General features: G+C 40.4%; 1 long non-coding RNA gene across 5 annotated transcripts in view; it reads left to right on the plus strand.

Annotated features, from left to right (window-relative positions):
- Positions 1–21,971, plus strand: part of LOC135092779 (uncharacterized) — a 44,551-nt gene that overhangs the window by 14,706 nt on the left and 7,874 nt on the right. For 4 of the 5 annotated variants that reach the window (XR_010263074.1, XR_010263058.1, XR_010263063.1 and 1 more), the window contains exon 2: positions 11,449–11,519. The exons of the other annotated variant lie outside the window; for it this stretch is intronic. This is a non-coding gene — a long non-coding RNA (uncharacterized LOC135092779). The remainder of the gene's footprint in view (positions 1–11,448; positions 11,520–21,971) is intronic. 5 annotated transcript variants of the gene reach the window in all.

The following is a 21,971-nucleotide window of genomic DNA, read 5'->3' on the forward strand; positions in this document are numbered from 1 at the left end:
GTTGGGAATGGATGATTGATGAGAAAAAACAACGACGATAGCTTAAGCAACACCGTCTATTCAGGGTAAAAGACACACAGATAACACAACGCAATTAACACAATTGAAGGATGTCCTAAGAGGAGGAATTCGTCAAGAACACGAACCCACCTTCCTGACTATCACTATTAACCACGTGGTTACCAAAGCGGCTCTCTCGGCAAGCACAGGGAGGATGAGAGAGGAACGTCCTGCCCAGGCCGCAGCGAGTGAGAGAGAGAGAGAGCAAGCGCCCAGCCGCGCCTTTCCTGGGTCGGCGGCCACCCCACGTGACCCAGTTTAGTCCCGGCCAGAGTAGTCGAGAACTCAATGCAGTACAAGGGGAGAATATTATTACATATATAAAAATACTATAGAACCAAGGATGATGTTACAATCGTTTTAAGGTCACAAGAAGTGAAGTGACATATAACTAGGTATGGGAATAGCAAACAAGTAATGTAAAATAGTTGCCTCTTCCGTGAGAGTGGGGATAGTCTCGGCTGCTCTTGCCTTAATGACTCATAACCTAGCTAGCTAACTCAAACTACTAACTTAACAATATATAGATACATTTTCACAATATATACAAGGTAAAATAATAAGAATTAATTTGAGATATACGTCTAGCTTAAAATAGGACTGCATCAAATAAGGTATTATTAATAATATAGATGTCTCACGTGTCTGGCCAGGAGGGTATTGTCTATTAGAAAGTGGCGCGTAGGCCTATAAGAAAGGGGTGACTAATTAAATACATATATACACGTGACAGGAATGTACTCCTCCATGCCAGACACTATCACCTCTGTTATGCGCTCAGCACACAAAGACGGGTCTCTGACACGGAAGCAGTAGTCATTCCAAGGAAAATCAGCAAAATACCTCCTCAGGTCCCCCCAACTAGCAGAGCCAAAACGCCAGAAGCACCTTCGCTTAGGGGGATCCTGAGGAGGGATTGGAGTGATAGGACAAGATAAAGATACGAGATTGTGATCGGAGGAGCCCAGCAGAGAAGAAAGGGTGACAGCATAAGCAGGATTAGAGGTCAGGAAAAGGTCAAGAATGTTGGGCGTATCTCCAAGACGGTCAGGAATACGAGTAGGGTGTTGCAACAATTGCTCTAGGTCGTGGAGGATAGCAAAGTTAAAGGTTAGTTTATCAGGATGGTCAGTGAAGGGAGAGGAAAGCCAAAGCTGGTGGTGAACATTGAAGTCTCCAAGAATGGAGATCTCTGCAAAAGGGAAGAGGGTCAGAATGTGCTCCACTTTGGAAGTTAAGTAGTCAAAGAATTTCTTGTAGTCAGAGGAGTTAGGTGAGAGGTATACAGCACATATAAATTTAGTTTGAGAGTGACTCTGTAGTCGTAGCCAGATGGTGGAAAACTTGGAAGATTCAAGAGCGTGGGCACGAGAGCAGGTTAAGTCATTTCGCTAATAAACGCAACATCCAGCTTTGGATCGAAAATGAGGATAGAAAAAGTAGGAGGGAACAGAAAAGGAGCTACTCTCAGTTGCCTCAGACACCTGAGTTTCAGTGAGGAAAAGAAGATGAGGTTTAGAAGAGGAGAGGTGTTGTTCTACAGATTGAAAATTAGATCTTAGACCGCGAAGATCGCAGAAGTTAATGAAGAAAAAGTTGAGGGGGGTGTCAAGACACTTAGGGTCGTCGACAGAAAGGCAGTCCGACCTGGTGACATTAAATGTCACCAGGTCGGTCCCCTCCCCAGATGGGGACTCCGAGGCTGGTGTAGGAGTCGCCATTATGACTTTAAAATTTTTGAGTGAAGGATGTGTGTGTTATTAGGTGCTTGTAGTTTTGTGTGGATTTAGAGAGTTGTCTTTAGAGGGCAAGCTGTGACTGCCCCCTTGCGTTGTGAGACACAAGGGGGCTTTCATAGATAGATAGAAAAATTAACGTTAACTCATAGATGCTAATGTTAATTTTAGGAATGTTTGGTTCACTAAAAAACAATGCCAATCTCTATGTTTGAATTATTACACCCTGCAGCAATAGCCTTTATCAGTACCGTGGATAAAGAGACAGAGAGAATACCAACTGATGGTTGTTATAATGATATTAGGCACGGTGGAAAGGAACACCTGCCTCTGTCAAATACAACAGGCTGTAAGAATTCCATTTATCAGCGCCTTGCGTAAAAAAGATATAGACGTGCATATTACAAAACAATAAGAGGTAGTAATTTGCTCTATTACTTTGCTCTATTACTTCCTTGGATAAAAATATAGAGAAGACACAGAAAATTTTATGCAAGTTAATGATGAGTCAATGATGATTTTAGACAGCTTGGAAGACAATACCAACCCTTATGTTTGAAATACACTATAACAATTTGTAGTCGTTTTCTTTATAACTGTCTTGGATTAAAGATTATGAAGTGTTTAATATACCCGGTATATAAATATACCGGGTTGAAGCTAAATGTGTTTATAATAATGATGTTGGACTCGTTAAAAAGCAACACAAACTTCTGTCAATTATAACAACCTACAATGTTTGCTGCTACAGTTCACAGGATAAAAGATTCTGAAGTGCAGACCTAACATACAGAATTACAACTTATACATTGTTCCTAATGAGTACCATCCTCTTTGTTCGAATTATAACAAGGGGTAGCAATGGCTCTGCATCTCTACCATGGACGAAAGGTTCCGAAGGTGTAAGTGACCCAGAAGGAGGCGGGATAAAAATGTCATAAATCAGGAAGATGGGCCAGCCAAGTACAAGCGTCGCCCATTACAAACTTTCACGCAAAGAGTTTTCGCCAACAAGGTGAAGATGAGAGAGAGAGAGAGAGAGAGAGAGAGAGAGAGAGAGAGAGAGAGAGAGAGCATTAATGAAAACCCGTCACCACATCGTCCTACCACCTGTCCTTTTGATACAAGTGCCCCGTGAAAAAAAAAAAAAAATATCAAACAGCAGCCAGCCGCAGCAAGAATGAAAGAAAACGTTGACGCTCCGATAAATGTGGCAGTGAGACTCGTCTAAACTGGAAACACACAAGTCCTGCTGAGATTAATTGGTTTTGTGCGAAAAGTGACTCTGTATCAAGCAATTACTGGGCCGGGGTGGTGGTTGAAATTAGCATTCATGGCGGTGTGTGTGTGTGTGTGTGTGTGTGTGTGTGTGTGTGTGTGTGTTGGACGTAAAAGAGTTTGGTATGTATGGAAATTTATGATCTGTTGGAGTTAGTCTCTGTCTGTCTGTCTGTCTGTCTGTCTGTCTGTCTGTCTGTCTGTCTCTCTGTCTCTCTCTCTCTCTCTCTCTCTCTCTCTCTCTCTCTCTCTCTCTCTCTCTCTCTCTCTCTCTCCTCTCTCTCTCTCTCTCTCTCTCTCTCTCTCTCTCTCTCTCTCTCTCTCTCTCTCTCTCTCTCTCTCTCTCTCTCTCTCTCTCTCTCACACACACACACACACACACACACACACACACACACACATACACAGAGAGAGAGAGAGAGAGAGAGAGAGAGAGAGACGTAGTTCGTTTCTACAAAAGTGCGTCGGTATAAACACACACACACACACACACACACACACACAGAGAGAGAGAGAGAGGGAGAGAGAGAGAGAGAGAGAGAGAGAGAGAGAGAGAGAGAGAGAGAGAGAGAGAGAGACGTAGTTTGTTTCTACAAAAGTGCGTCGGTATAAAAAAAAATGAATAAAAGAAAGAAAAAGCACAGTGAAAAGAAACGTAAGAAAAATTTTAACCAGTGTTACTTTTCTTTTTAAGGCTCAGAGAAAAAAAACATTAAAACCCAAAGCATTAATTTGCATCATGGGAATTTACGCAAAGGTTATCAGGTAAAAAAAAAAGATAGGATGGAGGGAAAATAAAAAAAAGAATCACTTTTTTTTTTTTTTTTGCTGTGTGTGTGTGTGTGTGTGTGTGTGTGTGTGTGTGTGTGTGTGAATGATGTTTTTTGAGTTCATGTGGAAATGCAAGATGAGATGGGCTTGTTAACTTCACTGCACTGTTTTTTTTTTAAGCTTTCCTTAACTAAAGAATATCATCATCATCATCATCATCATCATCATATTTTTTAATGAACTTTTTGAGGTCATGGAGGCAGTGGAAGATGAGATGGGGTTAATAATTTCACTGCACTGTTTTGGAGCTTTCACTACGTAACAAATATCATCATTATCATCATCATTATGATCATTATTAATCTTCTTCAGCCTTCTCTACTTACCTGTCATCTTTCTTCTACCTGTCAACTTTCTCCTCCTCCTCCTCCTCCTCTTCCTTCTCCTCCTTCTCCAGTCCTTACACCTCTCTCTCATATAATCCTTAGTGGTAGAATAGTCACATAGACAGCCTCGTTAGGTCACTAAGGCTCGTGGTGTCTGTTTTTCTTTGTTTTGCATCCCTTTGTATTCCTTTGTATTCTTCCTCTTCCTTCTCTACCCCGCCACCACCACCACCACCACCACCACCACCACCTCTCACCTCCCACTTTAATATCTCTGATTGGCTCCACATACAAATAGGTTGGGTATTCTTGTCAGTCTCACTAAAGCCGCCTCGAGTATAATAAATAGCAATCAGTATTCGTCCCGCAGCAGCAGTGACCTTCCATGTGCCGCGCCCTTCCCGCCTCTGGTGAGTCACATGTCACCTTGACCTGTAGAAAAGAAAAGGTTAATTTCGGTGTCTTTATTTTATGTATTTATTTATTTATGTTTTTCTTTTCGTTATTGTTTGTTGTATTTCTTTATCGTGTGTTGATCAACTGATGGTGTTTGTTAGTGCTTGTTAGTGTCATAATTGCTGGACAGATGTTCATATTCTGAAACACTTCCGTGCCGCACTTCCAATGCTTGAAAAGTCTCTAGTTGTAGCTATATTGGCTTTTAAGAGTGTTTTGCACTGTTCTAGTGAGAGATTAACAAGATTTCTACATTACTGACATGCGTAACACTCTTGAGAACTCGACTAACCATCTCTGTGACCTTTGAAAATAGTCATGGTGAAAGAACAAAGAGTTTCTGAATACGGACCACGAAAACACAACATACATTTTTCCACACATCTTTCCCGTCCTTTGCAGCATTTCCCGTCCGTCCTCCATCGACACTCGCCAGTGTCAACAAATATTTCATTGGGAACGGATTTTTTATGTCATTTTGTTTTCAGTTGAATTAATCCTGGCGTAATAAGTGAATTCAATTAATTACCTCCAAATGTTGGTTATTTATTTGACATATTTTGCCAGCCTGCCTTCGTGAAATAGCTTTAAAACTGGTATACTGGTAATGTGTGTGTGTGTGTGTGTGTGTGTGTGTGTGTGTGTGTGTGTGTGTGTGTGTGTGTGTGTGTGTGTAAATATAAACAAATAATCAGAAAAATAATGTGTGATGCAGGAAAGAAACCAAACAAAAATGGATAATAAAGGTTTACAAAATGGAAAGGCTGCTTAAATGGATATAAAATATACACGAGTGTGTGTGTGTGTGTGTGTGTGTGTGTGTGTGTGTGTGTGTGTGTGTGTGTGTGTGTTGAAAATATAGTATGATTCGAATATAACTGAACTTAAATGCGGAAGAGAGGCGTTTATATCATCAGGAGAAATGCTCCTCAACGTCCAATGCTCAGAATATCCTGCAGTGCTTCCCATGAGCCGTTTTGATTTACAGGTGACGTTTAAATGTCACGTGGAATATTTAAATGTCAATAATTATTTTTGTATTTGGCAGAGGAGGTGCATCGAAAGCTTTAATTTCCGTCATTTTCACTTGGATTTATGTGGAAGTGAGACAAACAAAGCGCAGGATAACGCCGTTACATTTAAAAAAAGGTGACGTGCTGCCAGAGAAAGCTCACGTTTTTCAATGTATTATGATCAAAGTGGTGAACTTCGACATGCTTGTTTGCTTGTGTGTGTGTGTGTGTGTGTGTGTGTGTGTGTGTGTGTGTGTGTGTGTGTGTGTGTGTGATGTAAAGTGCAATATTTATAGTGATGTTATTTTTTTCTCAGTTATTTTTCTTCATTACCTGTTATCACCTGTTATTTTCTTCACTACCTGTTCTTGCTAATTATTTTCTTGACTCTGTGCTTACCAGTTATTTTATTCTCTATCTGTTATCATTACTTATTTGGTAAGCTGTGGCAAGACAAACATAAGTGTTGATTTCTATTTTTTTTTATTTCCTGTATTTTTAATATTATTTAGTAACTTTCTTTTTTTCGCAAGTTACATTCCTTTATACTTAAATTGTATAGTTCACCAGACATCTGCGTGTAGTGTTTACTGTGCTGGGTTAAGACCAACATTTCCTGACAGGACAAGAACAGACCAAACTTGCTGTCCTGTTTCTGAGACTTTGTACAAACCTGGCAGCACAGGAGGGTCACAGTGAGACTTTCCCGTCCCTTTTTTTAGAAATGTTCCTAGTAGTGTTTGCTACCTGGCGGCAGGTGTCTTGGCGACCTCTCGTTTGTGCAGGCATGGGCGTGCAGCAGGCTGGCGTGGGGAGGGGCGCGCCTCACCAGGAAGGTTGGTGCAGGGTAAATAGCAGCCGTGGTTCATAGCGAGGCAGCGGAGGAAAAAAAATCTGAGTCACGGCTGCTCTAGTTTACTTCTGGCTGGGTAGAGGTCGGGAATGTTGTGTTGCATTGTGTTGTGAGGGTGGTGGAGAGGGAGGTGTTGGTTGTGGTGTATTGTGGTGGTTTACTCACCAGGCAGGCTCTCTAACAGTGAACAAAAGAATATAATGTAAGCTGCAAGAAGCCATCAGGCATATACGTGGCACTCCCTGTATTAAACATAACTAGCTAATTCCACCTATCATCCCCCATCCAAAAACTTGTCTAGTCTTCTTGAAAAGCTCTCTAATATTTCAGCGCTTACAACCTGAATAGCGAGTCATTCTATTCATCTACCACTCTGTGTGCGATTTGCCTGAACTGCACGCCACTTGTATTGGCTAGTGTGTTTAGTTGCGTGATGAGCTGGTTGGTTCGCCCTGTGCAGTGTGGCTATACTCACACAGTGTGCAATCACTATATTTAAGTATGAGGATCCAAACAAAAAGTTTCTATATACTGTAGTGATAGTGGTTGTAGTGGTGCTGGTGATGGTGGTGGTGATAATCGTAATGGTGACGGTAATGGTAATGCAGTGAACGACAGTGATAACAGCGATCAAGTGGTTGTGGTGAGTGATGAAGCCTCCAAGTGAAGCAATAAAGCCGTGATAAAACACTGCCAACTTTTCTTGGTGGTAAAAAGTGGCGCCACACACCGCACACCCTCGTGCCTGCCACACACCCTCGTCCCCGCCACACACCCTCGCCCGCGTCGCGTCACCGCCTCTAATTGTCATGATTATTGATGGTTCTATTGTTAGGGGGTCGCTAATGACGATGGCGACGGCGGTGTTGGTGGTGGTGGCTTCTTATAATGAGTGAATGGATGAGGCAGTGGTGGTGGTGGTGATGGAGACTCTTACCACCACCACCACCGCCAACACCGGAGACGATGGTGATGAGAGAGAATTTTATTTATTTATTTATTTATTTTTTTTTTTTTATGTAGGAGAGACACTGGCCAAGGGGAACAAAAATTCAATAAAAAAAAAAATGGCCACTGAAATGCCAGTCCCATAAAAGGGTCAAAGCAGTGGTCAAAAATTGATGGATAAGTGTCTTGAAACCTCTCTCTTGAAGGAATTCAAATCATAGGAAGGTGGAAATATAGAAGCAGGCAGGGAGTTCCAGAGTTTACCAGAGAAAGGGATGAATGATTGAGAATACTGGTTAACTCTTGGTGTTAGAGAGGTGGACAGAATAGGACTGAGAGAAAGAAGAAAGTCTTGTGCAGCGAGGCCGCGGAAGGAGGGGAGGCATGCAGTTAGCAAGATCAGAAGAGCAGTTAGCATGAAAATAGCGGTAGAAGACAGCTTGAGATGCAACATTGCGGCGGTGAGAGAGAGGCTGAAGACAGTCAGTTAGAGAAGAGGAGTTGATGAGATGAAAAGCTTTTGATTCCACCCTGTCTAGAAGAGCATAGTTATTTATTAGTAGTTAATAGTATCAGTAGTATTAGTTGTAATTGTAGCAGCAGCAGTAGTAGTAGTAGTAGTAGTAGTAGTAGTAGTAGTAGTAGTAGTAGTAGTAGTAGTAGTAGTAGTGGTTGTGGTGGAGGTAGTAGTAGTAGTGGTAGTAGCAGTAGTAGTAGTAGTTGTAGTAGTAGTAGTACTAGTAGTAGTAGTAGTAGTAGTAGTAGTAGTAGCAGTAGTAGTAGAAATAATAATGATAATAGTAATAATAAGAAGGATAATACTAATAATTACAGTAATATATAATTAAATTAAAAAGTAAAAAAAAAAAAGGTATTAAAACACACGACATTTAGATTACAGTAATATATGATTTGTATAAGGCATTCAGCCTTCACTGCATAAATTTGTCACATTTCTTTCAAGCAAAAATATCGCTTACTTTTTTTTTTTTCGTTTTAATTCCGAGAAATATTGTCGTCATATTTACTCGTATTATTTTCCTGGCCCAGATTTCATTTCCCTCTCCAGAAAGTCAGATATTTTTAAACCAACCAAGTGTTCTTTTTCATTTCTCCTCTTTATTTCTCTCTTTATTTGATGCACGATGGAAAGTTACGCTGTAAAGTTGTCTTCATTAAAAGGAAAAAAAAAAGAGTAAAAGAAAAAACAAAGATAACAAGGAAGAGAAGTAAAGAAAGATAATAAAAATAGTAAAAGAAAGGAAAATAGAAATGTCAAAAAAGAAAGACCAAAAGAAAAATAAACAAAGAAAGTCTAATAATAAAAAAACAACAATTAATCCAGAGAGAGAGAGAGAGAGAGTGTTACTTGCACAATCTTCCTCTATATTTCCATACAGTTGCCCCATTTGATAATATTAGATAATCGGGTGAGTTTTGTGTATATATATCCAATACGAACTAATATATGGACCAATGGACTTTTATATTACTCCATTCAGTACCAATGTATCAATTTCATCATGTTGTAGGAGTCATTAAAGGATTTTCTTAAGGTACAGATGAAACTTGTTATACAGTGCTTTACATAATGAGTTAGTCATTTAGTACAATTATAGTTTGCTGAAAACTTTTATGCCTTTTTGTTGTTTTGTTTTGTGGCTTTCTTTGTTCGTTGTTGTTGGTGTTGATGGTGGTGGTGGTGGTGGTGGTGGTGGTGTTGGTGTTTATGTCTTATTTTCCTTCTTAGAATTACTTTCCGTCCTCCTCCTCCTCCTCCTCCTCCTCCTCCTCCTCCTCCTCTTCCTCCTCCTCCTCCTCCTCCTCCTACTCCTGACAACTATTGTTACCTTGGTGATAGAAAAAAAAAAAAAAAAGATAGCGCCCCATCAGGAAACCCTGGAGACAATCTTTCCTGCTCTTTCCCTCCACTTTCCCTCCCATTTCTAATTTTCTTTTTTTTCTTTTCTCTTTCCTTTCTCTTTCCATCTTTTTCCTTTCCTTGTTCCTTTTTCTTCCTTTACGTCTCATTGTTTTCCTCTTTCCTTCCCCCTTCTTTCCTCTCTCCCTTTTTCCTTTCCTCCTTCACTGTCTTGTCTCCATTTCATTTCATTATGTTTTTTTTTTTTTATTACGTTTCGTCTTATGTTTTTTTTTCTTTTCCTCTTCCTTGTTGTTGTTGTTGTTGTTGTTGTTGCTGTTGTTGTTGATGTTGTTGTTTATTACTACTCTCTGGTTCCCCTTCTTCACTCCCTTTTCCTTCTCCCTGTTTATTCATCTTTCCTCTTCCCCTCTTTCATCTCCCGTTCTTTTCCTTTCTCCATTATTCTCCATTTTCTTCTTCTCTTACTTTCCTCCTCACCTTCCCTTGTTTCCATTTCTCACTTCACTCTTTATGCTCTCTCTCTCTCTCTCTCTCTCTCTCTCTCTCTCTCTCTCTCTCTCTCTCTCTCTCTCTCTCTCTCTCTCTCTCACATTCACTTCCGGTTTTCGCTTTCCTCCCTCTCTCCCTCCCTCCCTCTTCCTGTCGTTTGTCGAAGGAAGACTTGTTAAATTTGTAGAGAAAATGAGTCATTGTAAACTTTTAAGGAAGGGAAGTTAAGGGACAGAGAGGGAGAGAGAGAGAGAGAGAGAGAGAGAGAGAGAGAGAGAGAGAGAGAGAGAGAGAGAGAGAGAGAGGGTTAAGGTGATAATTAGATAGATAAATGTATGAGTAAACTTTATGAAATGATTGATAGATAAATAAATAAATAAATATATATATATATATATATATATATATATATATATATATATATATATATATATATATATATATATATATATATATATATATATATATATATAGACAATAATTAGGTCGATATTTTTTTTATGTTTATAGACAGATAGATGAATAGATAGATAGGGATATAGAGATGGATGGTCAGATAGACAGATAGATAGATACAAAAGATAGATATATAGATAGGGAAGAGAAATAGGTAGATATATACGTAGTGAAATAAGAAGATAGGTAGATAGATATGAAGATACTTAAACAGATAGATAGACAAACAGACAGTATAGAAAGATAAATAGATGCAAGTAGACAGGTAGGCATGAAAGTATAAATATATACATTTCTTTTTTAAACACTGTGACGCACCTTGCCTCTCCACCTTGCCCCACTCCTTGTCAACACCTCACCATAATGCTGGCTCTGCTACAAACCCTTAACTTCTTCAATAGTTGTGGTTAAAAACATAAATAATGGATGCAGCATTGATAAGTAATGAGGCGCTCACACAACATTTTCAGTCTTTACTTTACTTCAGTCTTTTACTTCTTTTTATCTTGTGTTTATTTATTTATTTATTCATTAATTATTATTGTTGTTGCTGTTGTTTTTATGTGTATTATTATCACTGTTGTTATTATTGTTATTATTGTTATTATTATTATTATTAGTAGTAGTAGTACTAGTAGTAGTAATAGTAGTAGTAGTAATAGTAGTAGTAGTAGTAGTAGTAGTAGTAGCAGCAGTAGTAGTAATGGTGGTTGTAGTGTTTTAGTGGATGTAGTAGTAGTAGTGGTTGTAGTGTTTTAGTGAAAGTAGTAGTAGTAGTAGTAGTAGTAGTAGTAGAAGAAGTAGCAGTAGCAGTAGTGGTAGTAGTAGTAGCAGCAGCAGTAGTAGTAGTAGTAGCAGTAGTAGTAGTAGTAGTAGTAGTAGTAGTAGTAGTAGTAGTAGTATTCGTTACAATGTTTTAGTAGTAATAAAAGTAGTAGCAGTAGTAGTAATATTCATAGTTAATATTTTTATCATCATCATCATCAGAATAACGATCTTTTTTTTTTTTTTTTTTTTTTTTTTTGCGAGATTTTCGTCGTAATTGCTTGTTATGTTCCTGCAAGGGATTGTAAACATTCCTAATACTAGTAATACTCACTCTTTTCTATCATTTCAGAGGGCGTGGGGGCGGGGCGGCCACAGTGCGCCCCTTCATTGTGTTTAGACAGGAGGAGAGCGGCATTCTAGGTAAGCCTCTCCGGTGCCTCTTACTGGCAATATATTTTTTATCACATGGAAATCAAAGTAAAGGCAGAATCAAGTGATACATAGACGGCAAAATGTCACAAAACGCCGATGGGAAGTGAGGGACGTAATATTTCTCTTTGTAGCAAGACAGTGTCATTGGGAAGTGTTATCGTTTGTATAGTAGACACGTCGATCTGTACCTCAAGCCTCATCTCACATCATGGAGTGTGTGTGTCCGTCTGCGTGAGTAAAGGTGGACGTGGTGATTGCGCCTCAAGCTTCACCACTTGTCATGTACTCTGCCTGCCTCTTGATGCACCTGTGTAAAGGTTGTTGTGTCGTTGTTTAGTTTGTGATGTGTCATGTTATTGGCCGAGTTTACCTTGAATGGGATCACGTTTTCTTAGTGTCCCCGTGTTCCGGTTACCTGCCATTCGGACATTATCCTTATTATTGTTATAAGTAGTGTAAGGCTTATTTACCCATTTTACGAGTATATCATGTAGTATTATCCTCTTCATAATTTAAGTTCTCTATATCTTTGTATGTATAAGGAAGGAAGTACAATTGAGGTGAAATACGTTGAAAACGAGGGGAGCTTGAGTGGGCAACAACACATTCCAAGGAGGGGAAAAATCAGAGCGCCTTAGGTCGTGAGGAAAGGTGGAGGGAAGGCGTCTCTCAGGGAAGGATCTTGGTGTGGATTGGTGATGGAGTGAGTTTGTGGAGGTATTAGTGGTGTAGCGGTATAACCTTGATATCCAGGATCAGGTTAGTGAGTCTTTTGTGGTACCAAGAGCTCTTGTCCGCTGAAATTTGGTTGTTGAGTTGTGCCGGTGACGCTGTTGGGAGGGGTCATAGGTCAAACTGGCAGCCATTTTGTGAGTGGAGGTTGTGGTGTTAACCTTGGAAGTTGGTGTTGTGGTGTATTGGTGATTTTGGGGACGAGATTGTGGTGTTATGGGTAATCTTTGGTGATAATGGTAATCTCTTGTGAGGCTTGAGGAGGTGAAATACGGGAATTATTGTCTGGGGACGCGGAAATGGCGTCCGGGTAAATTCCTGCGGTTGAGGGGAAATATTTCTGTGACTGGTGGAGGTGTAAACGGGTTCTGGTGACGTGGGAAGTGACGAGAACGTCATGTAGTAACGTGTGCTACCTCATGTTGTTTGTGAATTATTATTAGTATTAATATATGTGCTTGTAACATAGAATAATCGTGTTTTCTACTCCCCCAACAACAATCTGGTATTAGAGGTAATTCCAGGTGTGCTGAGTCAAGGTAAAGGCGAAGTGAGAAATAATTCTGACGATTTCGGATAGGTCGGGTAGGCACTCGAAGCCTTTAAAAATCCAGACCTTTAAAACTTTCCGGGATCAGTGTAACGTCCACTTTCTTGGAGAAATAACCGGGATCGTACGATCGCAGGTAAGTAGGCGATCGTGACAGATGTAATACATCCTGCCTCTTTATTCACCTATGTAAAGGTTGTTGTATCGACCAATGACTTAACTTTATTGTTTGTGATGTATTCTACCTGTCTCTTTATTCACCCATGTAAAGTTGTTGTATCGACCAATGACTTAACTTTATTGTTTGTGATGTATTCTACCTGTCTCTTTATTCACCTGTGTAAAGGTTGTTGTGTCGTTGTATTGTTTGTGATGTATTCTACCTGTCTCTTTATTCACCTGTGTAAAGGTTGTTGCATCGACCAATGACTTAACTTTATTGTTTGCCATGTATTCTACCTGTCTCTTTATTCACCTGTGTAAAGGTTGACGGGTTGATCTATGTACACCTCATAGTTCACCCCTCGTGTGCTCTTTTTGTCTACATGATTCACTGCAGTAAATAAGATAATAAAATATGGGAAGCTGTAAGAAGCCATCAGGCCTAGACGTGACGGTCTCTGTTCAAAACATACTGATTTCCACCTCTCATCACCATCCATACCTTTGTCTAGTTGCAATTACGGAGAAAAAGATAGTTATGCAGTTAATTTGTAGTTAGTAAGATTGCGTGTTATCTTGGTCCTGCCGGGGCTTCTGTCATCAGCGAAGAGTAAGTAAGTTGCGTGCACTTCTTAGTTCTGGTGAAGGAAAGACGCGACATATGAAGTAAAAAGTTTCATACTGTCATTACCAAGGAGTTAGTAAGGCTGCGAACATATCTTGGTCCTGGTGAAGTACAGAATGTCGTACTTATTACCAAGGAGTCATTAAAGCTGCATGGACGTCTTGGTTCTGAAGAAGGCGTAATGTAAACACGCGACAAAAGGAGACTGTATATTGACATGAGGTGGAGGCGGGCGGCACACACCTGCGGGCGGCACACACCTGCGTGCTAACACACCCGCGGGCGACCTCCAGTCCTCGCTACCAGTCGTCTGGCCGCCTCTATAACAAAGCTCACCGTCGGATCGAGGCATTTCGAAATACAAGTTTCTTAAGAGACGAGCCTATCGGGAAATACACATACGTAAATACTTTTTCCTCAGTATTTTTTTTGTCCGTAAGCCTAAGATTATAATTATAAAGTGTATAAAATACACACACACACACACACACACACACACACACACACACACACACACACACACACACACGGTGCAGCGACTCCATAATCTTATAAATAATACAAAACTTATCTCATTATTAATTATAATTTTTCATGAGTTTCCTTCTGTCTGTGTGTCTGTATGTCTCTTTTGTCTGTCTTTTTCTTCCTTTGTGTCACTAACTCACTACCTCAGATTATTTTCTCCAATTTCTGGTAAACGACTTTAAAAATGTTCCTTTCCGTCTTTTGTAAACTTAACTGTAAATGTTGGAAAGAAATGTCGCTATGGAAATAACGAGTCACTTATCACACACACACACACACACACACACACACACACACACACACACACACACACACACACACACACACACACACACACATCTTCATTTCTAGATAACAGTGGAGGCGGAAACATGTATTCGACACGTGCCACAGGCGTTGTATTGTTATTACCCTTTGTAAGTCACGCCAAGTCACCTTCTCACGTCTTCACTTCCTCCCCAGCCATGCAACACGCAACACACCCTTCGTTCCCCTCCCACACCAACACTGGTCTCCGCACTAAGAAACACTCATCATCCAGTGCCAAGGTGGTTTTTTTTTTTTTTTTTTTTTTTACATTGAAACATTTTCAGAGTAATGTTTCTTTTTTTTTGTCATGTCTTCTTCTCTTTTGCTTTATTACTTTTCTTAGCAATGATTTTTTTTGTTCTTAAGAAAGACTTAATTTTCCAGCTACATTGTTTTTTCTCCCTCTTCTTATTTTCTTTTTTTTTTTTGTAAGCATCATGTTTTCACTTCACTATAAAGTTTTATTTTTGTTACTTTAAATTATCTCTATTATTTTTGTCATTTTTTTTGTGTAATGTGGTGTAAAATTTCCTTTTTTTTCTGAAGTTTTCCTAATTTTTTTGCTTCTTTTTCGCGAGTGAGGTAATTTTTTCATCGCAACTTTTTTATTTTTTTTTCTGAAGTAATGCCTTTCTACATAACACTTTTTTCTTCCATTCCTAAACTATGTTTTCCAAACATGTTTTAATGTTTTTTTTATTTCTTTTTATAATTTCCTTCTATAAGCAACTTTTTTTTTTTTCGCTCTCGTAAGAAGACGCTACCAGACTGTAAAAGTAACACATTGTTTTTATCTTCCTTTCCTGAAATCCCAGAGTAACAAAACTTGTCCTGTGCAAGTCACGCCACACACACTCAGCTCCTTAGGATAACACTCTTACACTCTCCCAGTAGCACTTAGCGATCACACATTATTTCACCGTTATTTTACTCCTTGCCTCTTACTTAATATATATCGTCTTTCTCGTATACATCTTCTACAAGTCAACATATTTACTTTTATATTTATTACACTTCACTTTGATTTTTCACTTACATTAATCTGATGAAATATTCCCGAGTGTATCTATCTGTCCATCACATTTACAGTTAGAAAGACTTCATGTTACTTAACGTGTCTTGCTTATTTTCCGTGTATTTTTCTGTGCAAACATTACTGTCCTAGGTTTATCTGTTTGTCTGTCACGTTTACTGTTAAAAAGTCGTCTTATTAATTAGCGTACCTTGATTACCTTTATTTTTCAGTAAATGTTACTCGTTGTTTCATGTATACTGTCCATTACATTTAGTGGCAGTAAGTCAGTACATCAATTGTCTGTCAGTCACATTTGTTCTCAGCTCGTCTATGTTGTTTTACCCGTCACCACATTAATGGATTGAGCGCCGTCGGGTCACACAGTATTCCACCTTTAATAAACACAAATTACACCAGTTTGGCACAGTATTGCCCTCCACCTCAAGACAACACACTTGCTCATTAATCCCAGTCCTGGCAACACTGCAAAACCACACACTCCAACAGGATCTGGCCTGCAACACAAACTCACAATTTTAACAATGGCTTTACTGTAACACTGCAACTTTATGGCTTTTTACACTTAAGGAATTACATGGCATTGCAACACTATGCCTTTTCATGGAACACACTCCAACACTGTCTGCAACACACGATCGTAATATCGATCTTACTTTTGCAACACACAAAAAAAAATACACTTTTAACAAATTCATATATAACTTACAATTTTGGGAGTATTTCAGCACTAGTCTCCTTCCTGAAAACACACAACATTGCCTGCAACACACATTCTTAACATTGATCTCACTTCTGCAACATTCTAAATATAACACTTTTCTCTCAACAAATCCATGCACAGCTTACAATTTTGGCAACCCTCCAACAAAACTCTCCGACACTCCTTACAACACACTCTCTTAACATTCATTTATTCTTTGCAACACAACAAATTTACATTTTTTTTTCTTAACAAGCCCATCCATACATTAATTACGGACAATTTTGGCAACTTTCCAGCAACAAACCTTCGCATGACAAAACACTACAACATTCCTAGCAACACAATCTTTCTTACCATTGATCTTATCTTTATCTTAATCTCCCCGACAATAAGTCACACACACACACACACACACACACACACACACACACACACACACACACACAGACACACACACGCACACAGCTCAATCCTCTTCTAGCAAGACGTGCCGAGGCTGGGCGCGCAGTTTAAGTCTCTGAGGTGTATGGCCGCGTCGCCTCTGTATTATAACTCAGTTCAAGGTGGGCTTCAATCTTACGTTAGAAATTATTCCCGTCCATTATAAAGTGAGACGAGACCCAGCTATGCACGAGCCGTCAATAACGCGACCTTCACTTCCCTTACTTCCCTCCTTCCTTCCTTCCTTCTCTTGCTCTATGGTCTGCCTCACATATCACCTCTCATTCCCGCACATCACCTATCTTTCTCTCTCTCTCTCTCTCTCTCTCTCTCTCTCTCTCTCTCTCTCTCTCTCTCTCTCTCTCTCTCTCTCTCTCTCTCTCTCATATTTACCTGACTAACTCTCTTAACTTAATGAATTGATAGTGTATTGTGTTTTCGTCATACTAGAATTCATTAGTCTTCATTTTGTGTTGCCTTGATAAAGAGAATGTACTAAGTAAAGGTTAATCTATCACGCTCTTTTGTATTTGTGTGCTTTGTTTAGTTTTCATAATGATGCAAGGTAAGCTTTATATATTTTGATCAGAAATGCTTATCAATCTGCAGTCAGTCTAATCCAATGATTAGTGGTCAAGTTGTCAGTCTGATTTAATGTAATCGTGGAGGTGACAAACACCCCACCCAATGTTTGCGTCAATCAAGCTGTGAATTTGTGGCCAATCTGATCTAATTTTGCAGGTGAAATTCTCAGTCTGTGTCGATCTACAGTCAATGTAATCAAATGGTGCCAGAATGTCACTACATGCATTGTCCTTCAAACCACACCCTTATCTTTCCTTCTCTTTCCCCCTATTAACTAGAATTTATGTATAGTTTTCTTTATATATTTATTTTGAAACTGGTAATTTCCACTAATGTCCTTTCTATCTTTTGCATGGTTGTTGTCATTATAGTGTCACGCTGCCTTCTGAGTGACCAAGAGAACTTATTTCAAAGCACTTCCACTACTTACAAGAGGCTCTAGTTGAAGCTACAAGGGTTTTTAAGGCTATTTTTACGCTTTTAGTGACAGATTGACCTGGTACCTACATTAATAACAGGAGAAACAGTCTTGAGAAGCCGGCTAAGCATCTCTGTGGCCTTTTAGTCGTGGTAAGTGAGCGAAGACTTTCTGAGTACGAGGCCAAGTTGACTCTTTTCACGCGGAAGACGATCGTGAGTGTCCTTAGTCGCCAGAGTGAGACCAGAGACCCAGCGCTCGATGTTGCCTATTCGTTTTGTCTCTGCTTCCGACACACTAATTACATTAATCACCACAATAATTCGTTCCCTTCCGCAGCAGATTAAAGCCGCGAGGATAAACAGTGCTGGTTCGGGTCTCTCTCTCTCTCTCTCTCTCTCTCTCTCTCTCTCTCTCTCTCTCTCTCTCTCTCTCTCTCTCTCTCTCTCTCTCTCTCTCTCTCTCTCTCTCTCTCTCTCTCTCATATGTCATACCGTATAGTTCTGTCCTTATTATTTATGAATGGGCCTACTCCTTACGCTAATGAACAGTGTGTGTGTGTGTGTGTGTGTGTGTGTGTGTGTGTGTGTGTGGTTCAGTTTGACTTGGCTTGGCTTGGCTAGGGTTAGGGTACATTAAGTTCTCTCAGGTTAGGTTTCGTTGCGTTTGGTTGAGTTTGGTTGGTTTGGTTAAGTTAGATTAAGTTAGATTAGGTTTAGTTTGGGTTAGGTTTGGTTAGGTTTGGACAAGTTGAGTGAGACTAGGTTAGGTTGGTGTGGGTTTGATTCGGTCAAGTTAGGTTAGCCTAGATTTGATTTTTTTTTTTTTTAGTTTAGTTTTTTTTTTTTTTAGTTTAGTTTGGCTAGGGTAGGTTAGATTAGGTTAGGTCAGGTCCAAGAATCACTCGAAAACAACAGTGTCTCGTGAAAACCTGTGTACACATTATCACACTTTATAAAAATAGGTAAGTAGATCATAAGACGCGGAGCATCACGCTATGGGAGCCACGTATGAGGGAGGGAGTCAGCATGGCGACATGGCGGGAGTCTTAAGTAGGGTTATATCTATACAGTTAGCAAATTCGGCGGATCGTTATCTATGAAATACCAACACGGGATGATTAATGGTACAGGGAGGGAGGGGGGGTGCGTAATGGCAGGGAAGCCGTGAGGGAAGAGAGGCGCATATGCAAGGAACACTATATCTAAGTCAGGGTATCTTCACTACTTTTAGCACGCTGTTGTGGAAGCTGTTGTTTTTGTTATTGTTATAATATGTTTGTGCGAAAACCAAAGTTCTTCTTTAGCAGGCACCGTCTTGCCCCTGATAGAGCAGGAGACCTGGACGTCAAAAAATATAGTAATAATAATAATAATAATAATAATAATAATAATAATAATAATAATAATAATAATAATAATAATATAATAATAATAACAATAGGTAAATCAAATGTAACAGTAAAGGGAATACAAGAAACGATATCATCAAGGAAAATAGTCAAGTTAAATAAGATAAAAAAAAAAAAGTGTATAGAACAGTATATATATTAGAGGTAACAGAAAGAGAGACTGTAGCATATATTTGCGGCTTCACTGTTTGCATGACGAGTTTCTTCCCAGGTGAACACAGACTGCGGCGTGACAGCAGGTAAACATAATCTATCTCCTCTCTGCCTGGGATTCGAATCCGTCATCTCTTGGAACCGGGTGATGGGTGTGAACTGAACACGCTGTTCCTTTTACCATCAAACTGGAATTTTTCAAACACAGCAAATATACAAATGTTACTGTAAAACCATACTTCTCTTCAAATGTCTTCCCGCACACAACGTTTTCAGCCTTGCATGATGCCATAAAACAGTAACTGCCTTTCCCTTTTGTTTTTCTTCTCTCTGCTACCCTTTCATTTTCCCTCGAACCCTTCCGTCCCTTCCCAATCAGTGCCACCAAATACTTGATGGCTTCAGTCTGCCCAAATGCCTCCACACACAACCAGACCTCACCAATCACCAGTACTCATTCTACTGCATAAGACTATATAGGAAACTGCACGAAGCCTGCCTGTAGACTTATAAGTGACTGTCTCTGTATAAAACATATTTGTCTATATCTTCCTCGCATTCCTACCCATAAATTTCTCTAACCAACAGCTCTCGCATTCACGTTAACCACTGTACACTTTTGGCGCCTCGTTCAGAGGACTCACAGCCTTGCCCGGTGCGTAATCTTTTAATTTAGTGTGTCAGTAGCTGTACATGCCTTGACACAGACCCTCTACCAAGTACAGGTGTGGTCAAAAGTGTAACATTTTGCACTCTTTTCCATTGTGTTTAACTTTTCCTCAATTTGAAGTGTGGTCTGCTGACAGCCTCCTTACGGAACAGAGAACAGAGTGTCTGTGGGTCAGAGGACTTAAAGACTGAGAGAAATGTCAAAATGTTCGATGCAATGAAAGTCAATACAGAATGTTACTCGACTTTTGTCCATGCTTGTACTTGTATAGCGTTTTGTTGCTTCCCTCATTCCGCCGCACTCAATAACTGTTCCGCGTGCGTGCGTCAGCTGTGATGTGTTGCAGTTTTTCATCGCCATATTTCACGAGTTCCGCGCTCCTTCAGACCTTGTGAAGCAATAATTCAGGCCTGTGTGAATTCTGACACACGCGACACCAAATTTATTGTCAGAAGCAACATGAGCTTGTAGCAACACATCACCCTCCTCCTCCTCCTCCTCCTCCTCTTCCTCCTCCTCCTCTTCCTCCTCCTCCAGCTGCCTCTCTTTGCTCCTCCATTGGGTGACAGCGTGAGCAGGGAAGCCCGCCGCCACGTGATAGGCCAGCCTGGCCGAGGCTCCTCCCTGACTGGCGTGAGGCGCGGCCAACGGCTGGGAAAGACAAAGGGCTGATTGGAAGCGAGGCGGGTGGGGGGCGAGTGTGGGAAAGGCGCCCCGCCCCTCCCACCAACATCATGGCGGGTGGTGGCTGCTCAAGTCAAGGTCTACTGCTTCACGTATGTAATTCCTGACGCACGTGACCACAGTGAACACTGAACACCGCCGCTAAAGGAAGAAGGCCATGAGCATCCTGCGTGAAGGCAGCCTGGGACTAAAGGGAATTAACGGGGATGTAGAGGAGGGGGCGGAAAAAGCGACAAAAAAAGGGAGAGTCTGCTGAGAGGCTATCGAGGCACCAGAAGGAAAGGTTACCCTATAGAAAACTATCAATCCCTACTTAAACTCACCCTCCAAATTGCCCCCTTCCCTGATTGGCGTTCTCTGTTAAGGCGTAGTACACACACACACACTCTCTCTCTCTCTCTCTCTCTCTCTCTCTCTCTCTCTCTCTCTCTCTCTCTCTCTCTCTCTCTCTCTCTCTCTCTCATGTCAAAGGGACCAATAAAGCTTCTCCAGAGAGTTACGTTATGTTTGAGAACGTTAACACAGACACAGACAACTGAGCACCTTGTGTTGGTGGTGGCGTAGCGAGCTTCCCTTAAATTTTAATTGTATACAGTAGTTTGACTAGGCAAGGTGCAAGCACGGAGGCACAGTTTCGGAGAACAATAGGAGGGACGCCATCAGGTCCATAAGCCTTCCGAGGGTTTAGGCCTGCAAGGGCAAACATCATTGCGAAGAAATTTAATAGGTAGCATGAAGTAGTCAGAGGGTGGAGGAGAGGGAGGAACAAGCCCAGAATCGTCCAAGGGAGAGTTTTTAGCAAAGGTTTGAGCGAAGAGTTCAGCTTAAGAGATAGATGTGATAACAGTGGTGCCATCTGGTTGAAATAAAGGAGGGAAAGAAGAAGAAGCAAAGTTATTGGAGATATTTTTGGCCAGATGCCAGAAGTCACGAGGGGAGTTAGATCTTGAAAGGTTTTGACACTTTCTGTTGATGAAGGAGTTTTTGGCTAGTTGGAGAACAGACTTGGCATGTTTCCGGGCAGAAATATAAAGTACATGAGATTCTGGTGATGGAAGGCTTAAGTACCTTTTGTGGGCCACCTCTCTATCATGTATAGCACGAGAACAAGCTGTGTTAAACCAAGGTTTGGAAGGTTTAGGTCGAGAAAAAGAGTGAGGAATGTACGCCTCCATGCCAGACACTATCACCTCTGTTATGCGCTCAGCACACAGAGACGGGTCTCTGACACGGAGGCAGTAGTCATTCCAAGAAAAATCAGCAAAATGCCTCCTCAGGTTTCCCCACCAACAGAGGCAAAACGCCAGAGGCACCTTCGCTTAGAGGGATCCTGAGGAGGGATTGGAGTTTACTTCATTCAATCATTTACAAGTATATTCCTTACAAACTTTTCTCCTGATTTATTTTATTTTTTTTACTGCTTACTTATTTCC

This window comes from Scylla paramamosain, chromosome 3, assembly GCF_035594125.1.
Source record: "Scylla paramamosain isolate STU-SP2022 chromosome 3, ASM3559412v1, whole genome shotgun sequence".
NCBI classification, from domain to species: domain Eukaryota; kingdom Metazoa; phylum Arthropoda; class Malacostraca; order Decapoda; family Portunidae; genus Scylla; species Scylla paramamosain.